The sequence below is a fragment of the Halichoerus grypus genome, chromosome 15 (assembly GCF_964656455.1).
Source record: "Halichoerus grypus chromosome 15, mHalGry1.hap1.1, whole genome shotgun sequence".
Taxonomy (NCBI): domain Eukaryota; kingdom Metazoa; phylum Chordata; class Mammalia; order Carnivora; family Phocidae; genus Halichoerus; species Halichoerus grypus.
Genome location: NC_135726.1, coordinates 368,922 through 383,655, shown reverse-complemented (window position 1 = coordinate 383,655; position 14,734 = coordinate 368,922). Strand labels below are relative to the sequence as shown.

At 53.1% G+C, this 14,734-nt stretch overlaps 1 long non-coding RNA gene across 2 annotated transcripts; it reads left to right on the top strand.

Moving 5' to 3' along the window:
• Nucleotides 1-2,319: 2,319 nt before the first annotated feature.
• LOC118552972 (uncharacterized) lies at nt 2,320-11,756 on the top strand. Of its 2 annotated transcripts, none has more exons than XR_004925753.2 (4): nt 2,320-2,407; nt 2,739-2,851; nt 3,315-4,218; nt 4,333-11,756. It is a non-coding gene; the product is annotated as an uncharacterized LOC118552972 (long non-coding RNA). The 2 variants fall into 2 exon arrangements; XR_013444037.1 differs by having other exon boundaries at nt 2,739-2,862; nt 3,325-4,218.
• Nucleotides 11,757-14,734: the final 2,978 nt, after the last annotated feature.

Here is a 14,734-nt window from a genome sequence, read left to right as displayed (position 1 = left end):
AGCAAGGATGTAGCCACTCCCAGAACGTGTGAATCAGAGAGGGAGCAGAGGTGTGAGGCCCCCACCTCTATCCTCCACCCTTTCCCTCTGCCCTTTCTCCTTGGGCCAGCAGGAAGCTGGGAGCAGTCAGGCGCAGCCTACAGAGGATGCTCTCCTGGACTGGAAGGAAACAGGAGGCTGTGGGCTTGGGGCCTGGCCAGTAGGCAGGCTCAGCTGGGCACACGCAGGTGTGGGGGGGGCTGCTGGGAGAGGTGGGGTAGGCACGGGGTCACCAGCTCAGCTGTCGTGATATGGCGACTGCTCCAAGTCAGAACCCAACCTCTGCCCGGGCCTGAGCTGGCCAGTGAGACTGGGACTTTTGTTGACCTCTGGCTTTTCCTTGAGTTGCTGAGCTGGTGGCATGGGAGCCAGGAGCAACTGGTGACCACTCTGCCACCATGTGGGCTGGGATTGCCTGGGAATGAGCCAGAGAAATGGCACTGGGAAGTGCCTAGTTCTGAGCCCTGAGCTAAGACTGGACTGCTGAGGGAGCCGAAAATTCCCTCTCTACCCAGACCAACTGGTGGTAGGTTTCCATCACTTGCCACCCAAAAAGCCTGGCCTGGAGGGATGGCAAATACTCCCATTTCACAGATAAGAAAAGCAAGGCTCAGAACAGTTAAATCACTTGCCCAGGATCACACAACTGGCCAGTGGCCGAAGCGGGACCCACTGGCCCCATGCAATTCCAGGATTTATGTCTTTTGCTAGAACACCTTCCATCAAGGGCTATGATCTGTCTGGCTCCGGGCTCCAGACAGGCTTCCCGGGAAGGAACTAGGACCAGGCAGCCAGAAATCCACCAGCTGTCACGGTGACCTGCAGAGCGTCACTCTTGCTCATACGGCACAGGGCTCAGGGTTTCTCAGCAATCAGGACCAGAGAGTGTGGACTGGGGCCTCCCTGGCAGGAGCCACCGTGGGATTGACTCACTTCAGAAATTGCCCCCAGCACGCTTTGGAGTGGCCCCCTTGTCAGAGGATGGATTTGGGATTTGCAGACAGCGAATGTGCTTTTGGTGGCCAGCTGCGTAAGCCCTGGTCCAGAGTCAGACTGGACACCTGGCTCCAGCTTCCAGTAACTGTGTGACCTTGGACAAGTCACCTCCTGGTCTGCCACCTGGGAGTATAACAGCTTTAAGTCATGGCCCCACTTCCTTGGCAACCTCCTTCTCCTAGAAACTGGGAATGCTTAGGGTCCTATAGGACCCTCTGTTTGGTCATGAAAATGCTACTCCACTGCTTTGCTCACTTAAGACTCTGGCTCTTGGGACCCAGTGGCCAAGCTGCAAAGAAACTGAAGCTGTCCATGCAGCCGAGGCCCCAGCTGGCTGGCCAGGTGCGTGTGACGCCACGAGAGGGGTCCTCCAGCCCGGCTGAGACCCTGACTGCATCCTCAGGAGAGGGCCTGAGCCAGATCCCCTCGGCTGATCCTCTCCGGTATCCCTGCCCCACAGAAATGGTATGAATTCCTCCAGGTTTGCTGTCGTTCTAAGCCACCAAGTTTTGGTATAATTTGTTATGCAGTAGGTAACTGATACACCCTCTTCAAAAGGGTCTTGTGAGGACTGAATGGGTGGTGCCCAGGGCCTGGCATAAAATACGGTTGGGTAAATAAATACCAGTTTTGCAAAGGAGCATGGCTTCTCTTTCCTGTCCTGAGGGAGGACTGTGCCAAAGCTCTGCCTCTTGTTAACTTGCCCCCGGCCCTGCTGGCCATCCGCCACCCCCCAGAGCCCAGGCTGGGCTTCCGAGGCATGGACTCTGGGTCAGGGTCCCCCACTCGAGGGTCTGCCCCCCCAGTCTCAAAGTCAGCCGCGCTGGAGGGAAGAACAGGGGCAGCTGGGCATCGAGGCTGTTCTTTCTTCGTTGCAGGCAGGCAACTGTGACTAAGTACTCCTAATTGGTGCGGGGGCAGGAGCAGGGCTGTCAGACGCGAGCACAGGGGGGCCGTGGGCGAGACCGGCTTCCGTGTTCCCCATCCGTTGCCCCCTCCCCCTGCCACTGCACTGATGCCTACCCGTGAGCAAGGGCACCTGGGACCCTTGCCTGGCACGGACCCTCTTCCTCCCATTAAGGCCCACAGCGACTGCGGAACCCCGAGCACAGAGGACTCCAGTGTCCCAGGTCCTCACCCCGCTTGGCTCCAGCTGCGCTGCACTGAGTCCCCCCAAATCCCCCCCCAACCTCCCCTCCCAAGTCGGCCTCCTGTGAGCACCATTTCCCAGAAGGGGAAGGAGCTCAGAGAAATTAAGCCACTTGGCCCAGTAAGCACAGCTGGGGGGGGGGGCTGCGTGTCCTGAGCGGGGCCTTGCAGCCAGGTTCTGAGGACTCAAAGCCCAGAGCCAGAGCCACCAGGCCTCGGCTGGGTGCGTGTGTGCACGACCGCACAGGGGTGGGGATGGGGTGGGGGTGGGGGTGGGGTGGGGGGCTGCACGTCCGCACAGGGGTGGGGGGACGTGGGGGGCTGCACGTCCGCACGGGGGTGGGGTGGGGGGCTGCGCGTCCGCAGGGGGGCCGGGGCTGCGCGTCCGCATGGGTGGGGGTGGGGTGGGGGGCCGCGCATCCGCACGGGGGGGCGGTGCGTAGGGGGCTGCGCGTGTGGGGCCTCTTTGTCCTCAGCTGCTTTATGGAAGCCGCTCTTTGACCTCCCCGTCGCACTCGGGCAGGCCACAGCAGCCTCCTTCTGTCTCTCTCCAGAAGCTACATGGAGATGGCCAGACCAAGCTGTGTGGGCTGATGGCCAAGGGTGACGGCCCTGGTGCCCTGCTCACAACACTCAGTGTTGACCGGAACATCCGGGAGAACATGAGGTGTGCAAACAGTAGACTAGAGACACCTTCTCCAGCCCTGGCCGGGAGGGACAGGAGCAGCCCTGCAGCCTACCTGGGAGCAGGGGATGGGCAGAAAGGGCCCACAGGGTCAGGGCGGGGCCTCCTGTGGCCAGAGTCAATGTCACTCAGTGCTCAGTTTGGACCAAGCTGGATGGGGACTCCTGGAGCATGAGATGAGGGGTAGGGCCTTGTGGGGTCAGACACTCCCAATGCTGAGGAGGGCTCAGGCATGGCCCTCGGGGGGTACATTCGCACTCGTTCATCCAGTGCTCGCTGAGGACTCAGCACAGCGCATGCCCAGTATCCATCTGCAAGATGGGGGGGTGGTCCTGCCTCAGAGGGGACGTGAGGTCAGCAGAGCTGGTGCGCCCGAGGTGGCCCTCCCTCTGCCCCCCCCAAGGGAAGTGGGAATTCGACTCTGCCCTGTCCCTGCTTCTTCCAGGTGTCCCCAGGCCTGAAAGTCTCCCCTGCTGCATTCCCAGCGGTGGGGCTGGGCCTGGCACCCATGGCGGACCTCGGATGCCCCTCTGGGCCTCACTGGACGCCGGCTCCACAGAGAGGGGCTGGCCAGTGCGTCATGGTGACACCCGAGGCGGGAGCACCCCGGGGGAACAGCATTAGGATAGCAGAGCCCACTGCTGGCCCCGAGCCCCAAATCTGCTAATGTAGCAGCTGCGGCCAAGGAAGAGTGGAAGGACGGGGACAGCTTGCCGGGAGAGCAGCAGCAGCTTCTAGGGCCCCCAGAAGGCTGACCCGGGGAGCCCAGGCCCCATCCTCGGTCCTGCACCCAGCAGCACAGCCGCCATCTGTTAAAGACCTGCTGAGGGCCTGAGAGCACACAGGTCGGCGTGAATGCCGCTGCCGCGGGCGGCCTGATGCTGTGCCCAGCGTGGCTGAACCAGGTCCGGAGCTGCCTGGGCTCCTTCCAGCCTTGCCGCTGTGACCACTGCCCTGCCTCCCAGCCTGCTGCCTCCTCGGTCATGCCAGGCCATGGGACACAGATACTAGGGGTCAGCCGAGGCGTGCCCTCCCCCCTTGTATGGTGACAAGGCCCCAGTTTTCAGCAGGGCACACAGTTGTCTGATAAAGGCTACGTTTCCCTTGCTGCACTCACCTGACTACATGTTAGCTAATAGTGTGAGGATGAGTGCTTTGTGTTTCAGGGCATGCTTCTTGTCCCCCTTTCCTTCCTGTTGCTTGGATTGAGACGTAATGGCTGGAAGTCAGCAGCCCTCTTGCACCACAGATGAACCTGGAAGTAGAAACCATACAGCGTAGATCAAGAAGATGGGAGGGCCCAGGTCCTGCACACAGTCCTGAAATGACCACCTGTGAATTTCTTGAAGGTGAGAGAGATATAACCTTTAATTATCCATACAACAGGGTCTAAAACGCTTAGCACTTGCATCAGATAAGTTCCTGGAAAATGTCTGCCATCATTGCTGTGGGTGTTGTTGCAGGAAAAACCTCAGAAGGGGCTGCGGGCTCAGCCGTGGTGACCCAGGAAAACTTCCCTGAGGAGGTGGCCTGATGGCCCAGTGGTCGGGGTGGCGTGGCCAGCATGGCCTGCTGGCTCTGGCCACCGGATGCAATGCTGTACTGAGCACTGAGAGTGGACACTCCCAGCATCTCCGTGGAGAACCCCGGTTCCCCCACGGACTGCGTTCAGCTCCCAGCAGACAGGCGTTGAGCAGCCTGGGCACAGGACGGGAGGGGAGGATGCCCAGCCAGCCGGGCAGGAGGCTGGCATTGGGGACCGTCCGGGCTTCCACGGGCTTGGTGCCAGCTGAATGCTTCGCAGCCCTGCACCACAGACACGGGAAGCGCTGAAGCCCCATTCGTTTCAGGTGAGAGGAAAGAGGCATTGGGCTGGACCTTCCACCAGGGCGCCCGGCCTCGGGGTCTCAGGTGGGAGCTGACACCCTGCCTGGCCTCGGCTCACCCCCGAGGGCTGGTGAGTTTGCCTTCAGAAGGTGAAGCAGGGAGGCCGTGAGGCACCACTTGGGGCCGTACACCCTTCCCACAGCAGGGGCCTCGCTCGCAGTACCCCCAGGTCTCTCCTGGAGTCTTGAACGTCAGAGAGAGGGGCATCTGGACCCCAGCAGGGTCTCCATCACACACTGACTGCACCTCGTCTGCTGCTGGGGCCGAATGCTGACGGGCCATGTGGACACTCGCCCCCAGTCCATGTCCGGAGAAACAAGCCGACGCATCACCCTCCCCTATGAGCCAACCTGCAGGGCAACCAGGGAGCGGAGGCAGCTCAGAAGGCTGTCAGTAGGAGAACGGAGCCATGAGTCGTGGAAAATCCACACAGTGCCGCTCTAGGAGCAGTTAAAGAACCCTGAGACCCGTAGTAAGACTGGGCGAAGAAGGCGGACATGAGGCAATTCCTACTGTGTGGTGCATTTACATGAAGTTCAGGGACGGGGGGTATGAGTGCCGGGAGCACGGGAACGACGCGTCTTGTTCTGGGCAGTGTGTGTATATTTGTGTATGGAGGTTACATGTAAGGGACGAGGTGCCTCTCCCTGACGGCCACGGCCTGGCCCTGGGTGCCTGGCGGCCCCACCCCGCCCCTCCAAGGCCCTGTCGGCCAGGTCACTGGACCCGCAGAGCCTGGACAGGAATCTATACTTCAGTTGTCCCCTGGGAACTTGGGGGAAAAGCCAGCGGTGGGTGCATTCCTGGCGATTCCAGGATGCCCTCCCGCCCGAAGCTTTGTGACAGCTCCCGGAGGCCTGGGGCCCCTGTGGGGACATCCTGGCCAGTCCTGGGCCCACCCTGACGGTCGGCGGAAGACCAGGGCCACGGTAGCTCCTGTCTCTTGTGGCCCCGCATGCAGACAGCCGTGTCAGCACGAGGGGCGCACCCCTGGCAGCGTTCCGACCCTGGGTTTGTGGGGTGTTGATTATAGCCTCTCGGGGCCTTAGCCCTTCATTCTGGGAGAGGCTGTGGGGCAGCAACGCGCTCTTGGCTCTGCTCCATTTCCTCCGGATGTGCACACTTGTGATGACTCCTGCCGCCTCCCTGCACCCCAGTTCCCTGTCTGTGGGGCGAGTGTGGTACACCTGCACTTCCCAGGATTAATAAGATCGTGTGCTCAGAGCCCTCTGGGCCAGGAGCTGGTGCACAAGCACCCATCCCCCCAGCCCCGCGGCTCCTCCAGGCTGATGCTATGTCGGCCCCACGGCTTACAGGGGACGGTGTCACAGTGCTGTTTAAGGCCCCCGTGTGGGGGGCTTCGCGTGGCAGCCTCAGGACACTCGCGCCCTCGTCCCCCACTCACCTGTAGCAACAGTACCAGGAGGTGATGAGCGGAAGGACCGGGAAACTGCCCAGACATTGTAAGTTACGTCCGCTCAAGTATTGTACTTAAATGTAAAGAGTCCCTAAATGGGCTTTGGTTTGATACCCTGTTTGCTTGCACCACACACTCCCCGCCCCACTCTGCTCCAGGGACGGACTCAGGAGCCCAGTCAACACTCCCTGGAGTGCTGCCCTTGGGAAGGGGCCTGTTCTCACAACAGTACGGGCTGCCGAAGGGTCTCCGCGGTGAGTTAGCACCAGCGTCGCCTCACGTCACCGCCTCCTCCGTGTGTGGCGAGAACATTTAAGATCGACTCTCTCAGCGGCTTTCCGGTCCTCAGGACAGAGTTGCTCGCCGCAGCCCCCGTGGTGTACACGAGATCCCCAGAACCTCCTCACCTTATAACTGGAAAGGTGTACCGTCTGCCAAGCAGCTCCCCATTTCCGGCACCCCGGCACTTGGCCGCCACCATTCTGCTCTCCGCCTCTCTGAGTTCCGCTCAGATTCCACATGGAAGTGAGATCATCCGGTGTTTATCTTTCTGTCTCTCTTATTTCACTTTGCATAATGCCCTCAAGTTCCACTCATTTAGTAGAAAAACAGGCAAGATTTCCTTCTTTTTAAAGGCTGACTACTGTTCACTTGTGTGTGTATAACAGCACACCTTCTTTACCTTACCCGTCTGCTGGTGGGCACCTTGGGCTGCTTGCACCCCGTGGCTACTGTACATAGTGCCGCTGTGAACACGGGGGTGCATGCAGCTCTTTACCCAGAGGTGGGATTGCTGGATCTTATGATATTTCTGTGTATTTCTTGAGGCCCCTCCATACTGTTTTCCAGAGTGGCTGCACCAGTTTGCACTCCCACCAACAATGCACAAGGGTCCCCTTTCTCCACATCCTCAAAACACTCATTATTTCTACTTTTTTTAGGATGATGACCATCCTAATAGGTGTGAGATGGAACCTCACTGGTTTTGATTTGCACTTCCCTGTTGTCTGGTGATGTTGAGCATCTTTTCATGTACCTGTGGGCCTGTCATAGATCTTCTTTGGAGGAATTTCCATCCAGATCCTTTGTCCATTTTTAAATTGCATTATTTGTTTTTTTGCCATTTAGTTGTATGAGTTCTTTATATATTTTGTATATTAACCCCTCATCAGATAGATGGTTTGCAAATATTTTTTCCCCTTTTGTATGTTGTTTTTTAATTTTGTTAATTGTTTCTTTCACTGTGCAGAAGCTTTTTAGTTGGATGTGGTCCCACTGTTTATTTTTGCTTTTATTGCCTGGGCTTTTGATGTCAGATCCAAAAAATTGTTGCCAAGACTGATGTCAAGGAGATTTTCTCCTCCGTTTTCTTCTATGAATTCTTTGGTTTCAGGTCTTACATTTAAGTCTTTAATCCATTTTGAGTTAATTTTTGTGAGCAGTGTTAGTTGGGTTCCAGTTTCATTCTTCTGCATGTGGCTGTCCAGTGTTCCCAAGACCATTTATGCAAGAGTCTGTCTGTCCCCATTATGCTCCCTTGTCAAATATTAATTGACTGTATATACATCAGTTTATTTCTGGGCTCTTAATTCTGTTGCATTCATCTATGTGTCTGTTTTCATGCCGATATCACACAGTTTGATGACTAGAGCTTTGTAGTACAGTTTGAAATCAGGACGTGTGGTGCCTCCAGCTTTGTTCTTCCTTCTCAGGGTTGCTGTGGTTATTCAGGACTTTCCTGGTTCCATATGAATTTCATTTATTTATTTTTAAGATTTTATTTATTTATTTGTCAGAGAGAGAGAGGGAGCACAAGCAGGGGGAACGGCAGGCAGGGGGAGAAGCAGGCTCCCCACCAAGCAAGGAGCTTGATGTACTCCTTGGACCAGGACCCCGAGATCATGACTTGAGCTGAAGGCAGATGCTTAATGACTGAGCCACCCAGGCATCCCAAATTTTATTTATTTATTTTTAAAGATTGTATTTATTTATTTATTTGACAGAGCACAAGCAGGGGCAGAGGGAGAGGGAGAAGCAGGCTCCCCACTGAGCAGGGAGCCCGATTTGGGACTTGATCCCAGGACCCCGAGATCATGACCCAAGCCAAAGGCAGATGCTTCATCGACTGAGCCACCCAGGGCACAGCTCCATATGAATTTTAGGATTGCTTTTTCTATGTTTGTGAAAAATGTCTTTGGGGTTTTGATAGGAATTGCATTGAATCTGTAGATGGCTTGTGTAGGATGGACATTTGAACAGTATTACTTCTTCTAAACCATGAACGTGGGATATATTTCCATTTCTCCATGTCTTCTATTACTTTCGTCAACATCTCATAGTTTTCAGTGGTAACATGGCACTCAGAGATACCACCCCTAGTTCCCAGAACTTGTGAATGAAGATAGTACATTACCTGCAGCAAAGAGATCCAGGTGGGCCCAATCAAATCATACAAGCCCTTAAGAGAAAACTCAGAAGGAGGTGGAAGGAGCTGAGTGAGATGCAAAGCAGGAGAAGGAATCCACACATGGTTCCTGGCTTGAACATGAAGGAGCAAGGTGACAAGGGTACTGGTGGCTTTTGGGAGTGGAAGGCTCCCGGGCAATAGCCAACAAAGAAATGGGACCCCACCCCACAACCACAGGGAGCTGAACTCTGCAAATAACCTGAGTGCTCCTGGAAGTGGATTCTTCCCGAGACCCTTGATTTTCATCTGTGAAACCTGGAGTAGGACCCGTCTCCAGAGCTGTGACAGAATAAAGCGCTGTTTCCAGTCTCTACAGGTGTGCTCATTGTGGTGGCAGCTGCAGAGAACGAATGCATGTATCTTCACAATCATTTTGATTTTTTTTTAAAGTAGGCTCCACACCCAGCACAGAGCCTAAAGCAGGGCTTGAACTCACAGCCCTAAGATTAAGACGTGAGCTGAGATCAAGAGTCCAACACTTAACCGACTAAGTCACCCAGGCGCCCCACAATCATTTTGATTTTTAATTCCTATGAATTTATTACCTATTCAAAACAACAACAAAAAATCAAACACAAAAATCAAAATTAAAGAAGGAATCCCTGTTCAGGGCTGGTAGACCCCCCACGAGCTGCCCCTCTAGGACCCAGCCTAGCGCTGGGATCTCCATTTACTAGCTGGGACCACTTGGGCAAATCACTCAGCCCGCTCCATAGTGACTTCATTCTCTGGCGGGAGCGGGCCACTCCTCCAGGGGCCTTGCAGGTCATGCAAACGTTAAGGAGACGATGGGGTTGTCATGCTTACAGCAGGTCCCAGGATGAAATGTGTACTCTGTTGGCTACAGAAGAAAGTAAAATCAAATAAAGTATGGCCAGTAGCATCTGGGGACTAATAATAACTCGTCACATTATGTCTTCAGCTCTGAGGGCCCCTGAATGTTCTGCAGTTGGGTTATGGGAGGTTCTGGTTCTTTCTAGCAACCCTGCACCCACCATAGACTGGGAGGGCATCTTCCACTCCCCAGAACAGAGCCCAGCCAGCCAGATGGGGGAGGCTCTTGCTGGCAGTGAGCCGAACACACATTGGCTTCCAGCCTGGATGAAGGGGGCAGGGCTATTTTACAATTAATATACTAATTTAGTATTAATTAAAATATAACTGGGATGGTAGCAGTTTTAGATCAATATTTGCTCTGAACACTTTGAAGAGGCTATTCCATTGTCCCTGGATTCCATTGTTGTGGTTGAGAAGTCTGCTGTCAGCCTAATTATTCCTTTACAAACATGTCTCTGGATCTGTGGATTTGTGTCTTGCATCTCCCTGGGACATTCTCAGGGATTATGTCTTCAAAATTTTGCCTTTCTTCTATTCTATTATTTTCTTCTGGGACTCCTACTAAGTGGATGTTAAACCTCAATCTAGCCTTTAATTTTCCTCCTTTTTAAAAAAAAATATTTTATTTATCTATTGGAGAGAGAGAGAGAGCATGAGCAGGGCGGACAGGCAGAGGCAGAGAGAGAAGCAGACTCCCCGCTGAGCAGGGAGCCTGATGCGGGACTTGATCCCAGGACCCTGGGATCATGACCTGAGCTGAAGGCAGACGCTTAACTGACTGAGCCACCCAGGCACTCTAGCCTTTGATTTTCTTAACTTCTTCATAGTTTAGATCTCCTTTTGATGTCCATAGCTACTGCTCATAACAACCCATATTATTTATGTCTCATGTTTGAGGGTCTTGGATGGGCTCACTCACATACATCCATCACTGGGCATTTAGGTTGCTTCCATATTGTAGTTATTGTGAATAATGCTGCTATGAATATAGATGTACAAATATCTCTTTGAGACCCTGCTTTAAAGCCTTTTGGGTATATACCCAGAAGTGGAATTTCTGGGTCATGTGGTAGTTCTATTTTTAATTTTTTGAGGAACTTCCATAGTTTTTCACAGCAGCTACACCATTTTACCTTCCTACCAATAGTGCACAGGATTCCAATTTCTCCACATCCTCACCAACATTTGTTGTTTTCTGCTTTTTTGATAGTAGCCATCCTAACGGGTATGAGGTGGTGTCTTATTGTGGTTGTGATGTGCGTTTCCCTAATGACTACTGATATTGAATATCTTTTCATGTGCTTATTGGCCATTTGTATACTTTATTTGGAGAAATGTCTATTCAGGTCCTTTGCCCATTTTTGAATCAGGTTGCTTTTTTTTTTTTTTTTTTTTTATGTTTTTGTTGTTATTGTTGAGTCTTAGGGGTTCTCTATATATGCTGGATATTAATCTCTTATCAGATATGTGATTTGCAAATATTTTCTCCTCTTCTGGGGGTTGCCTTTTTTACCCTGTTGTTAGTGTCTTTAATGCACAACATTTTTAATTTTCATGAGTCCAGTTTTTCTATTTATGCCTATGTCTGTGGTGTCATATCCAGAAATCACTGCCAAATCTAATGTTGTGAAGCTTGCCCTATGTTTTTTTCTAAGAGTTTTATAGTCTTAGGTTTTATATTTAGGTCTTCAATCCACTTTGAGTTAATCTTTGTATATGGTGTTTGGAAAGGATCCAATTCCATTCTCTTGCATGTGACTCTTTAATCTTCCCAGCACCATTTGTTGAAAAGACTGTCCTTTCCCCCATTGAATGGTCTTGGCACCTTCGACCAAGTGATTTGGCCACATGTGTGAGGATTTATTTCGGGGTTCTCAATTCTCTTCCCTTGGCCTATGCGTCTGTCTTTATAAGTAAGTTTTGAAGTCAAGAGGTGTGTTTTTTCTCCTTTCTCAAGATTGTTTTGGCTATTTGGGTCCCTCACGATTCCATATGAATTTTAGGATGGATTTTTCTATTCTGCAAAAAAAAATGTCATTGGGATCTTGGTAGGGATTGCACTGAATCTGTATATCACTTTGGGTAGGGCAGCGCTCACATTGAACAAATTATGTCTTGCAATCCATGAGCGTGGGATGAATTTCCAGTGATTTATGTCTTCTTAAAATTTTTTCAGCAATGTTTTGTAGTTTTCATTGTACAACTCTTTCACCACCTTGGTTAAATGAATTCGTAAGTATTTTTTATGCTATTGTAAATAAAATTATTTTTGTAATTTCCTTTTCAGATTTTTCCTTGTTAGTGCATAGAAATACAACTGATTTTTGTGCATTGATGTTGTTTCCTGCTACTTTGCTGAATTCATTTATTAGTTCTAACAGCCAGAAATACATTTTCTCAACTTCCACTTGCCAGATCCAAGGGTTACATTTTATCCCGTGTCCTCAGTTACTGCAAAGTGGAGTGCAGTGGATCCATTCTCCTGCTTGTCAAAATGCTTTCCTCATCTGTGTCCAGCTCCCTGACCTCCCCTGACTCTCCCCTGGTGTTCTGGCTTTCTGCCTCTATCTGTTTGCCTACCTCTCCTCTGCCCACTTCTCTGGCATTGGAATCTTTGACTCTCTTTAGCTTTCTGGCACCGTGCCCTTGGCAACACCTGTACTGTGATCTATGGTAAGAAAAGCCCCTCTCATGTTGCTGCCTGGTCCTTTGCTAAGTGCTGTGCATACTATCTCATTTAGTCCATTCCTCAAACCCTGGGAAGAATATGTTCTTGGCGCTATTTTCCAGAGAGGAAACTGACTCAGTAAGGTTAAAGTTCCTGTCCAGGCTCTCATAGCTCGTAGATGTTAAAGCTGAGGTTTGAACCCAGGCCTGGGTGACTCACAAGCTGTTTTCACAATCACTCTGGTTTACTGCCTCTGAGCTCCAGCTCAGATGGCCACGTTTCTCACTGTGCCCATCTGACTGCCCAATGGATGCATGTGTGTAGGCACTTCAAAGTGATCTCCCAATCTGGTCCGTAACAAAAATGATACAATACTTTGGGTTTTGCCTTCTACCCAGTCTTCAAAATTGTGAATATTCAAGTCTTCTGATGTCTTTCACTGCACCCTCCCTCTTGTTCCTGAGACCACCTAGAGAGTTGCCCCAGCGCTGTCTCTGCACCTCCACCATTGCCAAGTCACCCCCTGGCCCCTCACTCATCTCCCACTGCTGGTCTCTCCTCAAACTGCTTAGGCCTGCTCTCCAATTTCAGGCTTATTTTTTGAAAAAAATAAATTCTGCCATTAAAAAAAAAAAAAGAAATACATGTTCTCCTCAGATCCAGTAGACATGCAGACGTGCACACACGGACACACGCAGACACCTGCGCACACTCACCTCACATGTCACATACCTGGGGACTGCCGAGTGGACTTGAGTCTAATCTTTTTTTTTCCCCCAAATACTAGTTATGGCCTGTTTCACTAATAATCCACCGCTGGGCCTCAAAACCACAATTAAAAAAAAAAAAAAAGGCTGTCTTAAGACACGCAGGGATATCACAGAGGTTTGTAGGTGGTAGGCGTGGCCCGATCCCGGGGGCGCAGCCACAGCGTGACCTGCGTGCGGCGGCACCGGAGATCGGGTTTACAGCGCGTCCGATCCGGGTGTAGACAGGGAGAGCCCTCGGAGACCAAGCAGTAAGTGACGAACAGACCAGCAAGACCCCCGGGATCCCACTGTATAAAAAAGGAAGGAGTGCCCGTGGGACCCCAGAGGAGCGTTCTGGAATCATGCACAAGGGAGTCTGGGGCTTTACGTCCTCCTGCACTGTCTGCGTATTTTAACTACCCGCCTATTAATCCTGTAATTAACGCGGAAAAGGAAGGAAAGGCGCATGCTCCGCCCGTTGCTCTGACGCCCCCTAGTGGAGCAGGGGAGCCCGACAGCGCTCTTCGTGCTCCTTCCTGCACCCCGGGGGCGAGGGCTCCGCGGGCCCGGGGCTGCCCCTCCGCAGAGAAAGCTGATGGACGCGACGAGGGTCCAGCTCTGTGACCCCTAAGTCCCACGGTCAGGGAGGCTGGGTCTCAGCCCACCAGGCCTCGTGCCCAGCGTCGTGGGGATCCCCTCAGTGGGCCCCCAGGGGCAGGGCCTGCGTGGGACCGAGTGTGGTGTGGCCCGGGCCTGCCTCCTCCTGCCCCGCGCAGCGCGCTGGAGAGGCTCGGAGCCCCCGAGTCTCCTTCCTGGACTCCCTGTGTGCACGTGGCCCCGGGGGCTGTATGAGCCCCCCGTTGCTGCTGTAACAGATGACCACACGTGATGGGCTCAGAACAACACAGATTCTTTATCTTGCAGCTCTGGAGGTCAGAGGTCCTAAAATCAAGGTGTCACCTGGGATGCAGTCATTCTGGAGGTTCTGGGAGAGAATCTGTTTCCTGCCTTCTGTAGCTTCTCGAGGCTCCGCATCCCTGGCCCGCGGCCCCTTCCCCACCTTCATGACCAGCAGCATCTTCAGGTGTCCCTCTCACATCTGCTTCCATGGCCGCATCTCTGACTCTGACCCCCTTACCTCCTTCTTACAGAAACCCTGTGATAACATGGGGCCTCCCCAGATAACCCAGGATCACCTCTCATCTCAGAGTCCTTAATCATGGCTGCAAAGTGTGAGGTAACAAGTCCGCGGGCCTTAGGATGTGGACCATTCCCCCAGCCGCGGAGAGGAGAGGGGAGAGAGGCTGGGGATGGGCTGCTCTGCGAGAGCAGGGTCAGAAGCACCCCCAAGAGCCCGGGTGTGCCCACAGCAAGAATGCCGTTGGTTCCCGAGCAGAGGCAGAGGTGGGGCTGACCTGGAAGGGGGGGACTCTCAGACCAGCGTCTCCCTCCAAAGTTTGCTGACTTCCTTTTCAGAGTAGCAGTTTCCCTTTCTTGACCTGGGGAGGTAAAGAGCTCCGTGAGGCTGCAGTGGGTGTGGGGGGCCCCTGCAGTGGATGTCCTCACAGCTGTCCTGGCTGGGGCCGGCTGAGTGCCCAGGCTCCTTCCCAGCCTTTGGGCAGTGCTGTCAGCTTCCATCTGCAGACGGGGAGCTGTGGCTGGAGTCAAGGCCAGCTCCATGCTTCTTTGTGCCCACCCATCAGGATTCTGGGAAGCCCCAGAAAAGGGGGATAACCTGCTAGCACCTCGCTCCAAAATTCTGTGCTGTGGTTTGGTTAACATCTGAACAAGCTGTGAGGTGCCAGGGACACCAGCCGCTTGCCTACAACTCAGGCAGGCC